Raw genomic sequence first — 2,901 nt, 5'->3', positions numbered from 1 at the left:
CTACTGCATTAAACAAATGAAATATTAGCCAAGGAGGGCTCAGTTCCAGACCCCTGCAATAAAGCAAATATCTCAATAAAGCAAGTCAAATGACTTTTTTGGTTTCCCCGGTGTATTAAAAAGTTATTTTTATACTACACGATAGCCTATTAAGTGTGCAATAGCTTTATGTTTAAAAAACCAATGTTCATACCTTAATTTAAAAATATTTTCCTTCCAAAAAAATGGTAACCAACACCTTAGCTTTCAGCAAGTTGTAATCTTTTTGCTGGTGGAGGGTCTTGCCTTGATGTTGATGGCTGCTGGCTGAGCAGGTGGCTGCTAAGGATTGGAGTGGCTGTGGCAGTTTCTTATAAGACAATGGTGAAGTTTGCCACCTTGATGGACTTCTTTCACAGATTATTTCTCTGTCCATGCAATGCTATTTAACAGCATTGTGCACACAGTAGAACTTCTTTCAAAATTGGACTCAATCTTCTCAATTCTGCTGCTGCTTTATCAACTAAGTTTATAGAATATTCTAAATCCTTTGTTGTGATTTCAACAATCTTCACAGCATCTTTACCAAGAATAGATTCCATCTCAAGGAACCACTTGCTTTGTTCATGCATAAGAAGCAGCTCCTATTCTGTTCAAGTTTCATGCTGGGCTTGTAGTAATTCAGTCCCCAATTCAGGCTCTACCTCTAATTCTAGTTCTCTTGCTGTTTCCACCACATCTGCAGTGACTTTCTCCACTGAGGTCCTGAACCCCTCAAAGACATCCATGAGGGCTTGTCAACTTCTTCCAAAGTCCTGTAAGTGTTGATTTTTTTTTACCTCTTCCCATGAATCACAGATGTTCTTAAAGGCATTTAGATTTTAAATTAAAAAAAAATTTTTTAATTGGCTCCATGCCCAATGTGGGACTTAAATTCACAACTCGGAGATTGAGAATCACATGTTCTATTGACTGACCCAGTCAGGTACCCCCTTAATGGCATCTAGAATGGTGAATCCTTTCCAGAAAGTTTTCAATTTACTTTGTCTAGATCCATCAGAGGAATCACTTATCTATGGCAGCTATAGCCTTATGAGATGTATTTCTTAAACTTAAGAGTCAAAATTACTCCTTGAAGAATAGATGTTGTGCTAGCAGTCATGAAAACAACATTAACCTCATTGTCCATATACATCAGAGATCTTGAGTGACCAGGTGCATCATTGATGAGCAGTCATATTTTGAAAGGTATTTTTTTTTTTTTTTTGTCTGGATGGTAGGCCTCAAAAGTGGACTTAAAATATTTAGTGAACCATGTTGTAAACAGATGTGCTGTCTTCCAGGCTTTGTTGTTCCATTTACAGAGCATAGGCAGAGTAGATTCAGTATAGTTCTTAAGGGCCCTAGGATTATCAGGATGGTAGATGAGTATTGGCTTCAACTTAAAGTCACCAGCTGCATTAGCCCCTAATAAGAGAGTCAACCTGTCCTTTGAAGCTTTAAAGCTAGCCATTGACTTCTCCTCTCTGGCTCTGAAAATTCAAGATTGCATTTTTTTCCAATGTAAAGGAATTTCATCTACATTGAAAATCTGTTGTTTAGTGTAGCCACCCTCATTAACTACCTTAGCTTGATCTTCTGGATAATTCGCTGCCACTTCTACATCAGCACTTGTTGCTTCACCTTGCACTTGTATGTTATGAATATGGCTTATTTTATTCAAACTCATGAGCCAACCCTTGCTAGTTTCCAACTTCTCTTCTGCAGCTTCCTCACTACTTTCAGCATTCATAGAATTGAAGAGAGTTAGGGCCTTGCTCTGGATCAGGCTTTGGCTTAAGAAAATGTTGTAGCTGGTTTGATTTTCTATCTAGACCACAGCAATTTTCATTTTCTTATCATTCAGTGTTCACTGGAATAACACTTTTAATTTTCTTCAAGAACTTCTCCTTTGCATTCACAAGTTGGCTAGCTGTTTGGCACAAGAGGCTTTTAGGCTCTTTCAGCTTTCCAACATGTCTTCCTCACTAAGCTTAATTGTTTCTAGTTTTTGAATTAACGTGAGAGAGGTGTCATGATCTCATGGTTGTGGGATCAAGCCCCATGTTGGGATTCATGCTGAGCGTGGAGTCTGCTTGAGATTCTCTCTCCCTCTGCTCCGTCCCTCCCCCTGGTCACGTGCACTCTCTCTCTCAAATAAATACAATCTTTAAAATAATAAAAAAAGTGAGAAACATGTGACTCTTCCTTTCATTTGAACAGTTATAGGCATTGTAGGGTTATTACTTGGCCTGATTTCAAGATTGTTGTTCTCTGAGAATAAGGAAACCTGTGGAGAGGGAGATTGACAGGGAATGCAGCTCTGTGGAGTAGTTGGAACAAATACAACATTTACCAAGTTCGCTGTCTTATATGGGTGTGATTTGTGATGCCCCCAAATAATTACAATAGTAAAATCAAAGATCACTGATCATAAATCATCATAACAAATGTAATAATACTGAAAAAGTTTGAACTATTTTGAGAATCAACAAAGTGTGACACAGAGCCCCAAGTGAGCGAATATTATTGGAAAAATGGCACGAATAGACTTGCTTGATGTAAGGTTGCCACAAACCTTCATTTTGTAAAAGATTCAATTATTTGCTAAGTGCAGTAAAGTAGAGCACAATAAAATGAGGCATGCCTATACAGCTTTTGGCACCTTGTTTCTTGACTCTGCTCTTTCATAATGATTAGCCTGACACTTGGGTAATAGCTGCATAATACTTTCTTGTTTCATCCCTGGCCTCCAGTAGTGCCGGATATGCCAAATCCATGAAAACACCAAGTGATTTAACTAATACCAGTGTTTATCGCACACTTTCTTGTGCTTGGTTCTGCGCTATATTGTATTCACACCATGTTTATTGCTATGTACCT

Source organism: Canis lupus, chromosome 33 (assembly GCF_048164855.1).
Source record: "Canis lupus baileyi chromosome 33, mCanLup2.hap1, whole genome shotgun sequence".
In the NCBI taxonomy this organism is placed as follows: domain Eukaryota; kingdom Metazoa; phylum Chordata; class Mammalia; order Carnivora; family Canidae; genus Canis; species Canis lupus.
The sequence above is the reverse complement of the archived record's forward strand: the minus strand, read 5'-3'. Positions refer to the sequence as shown.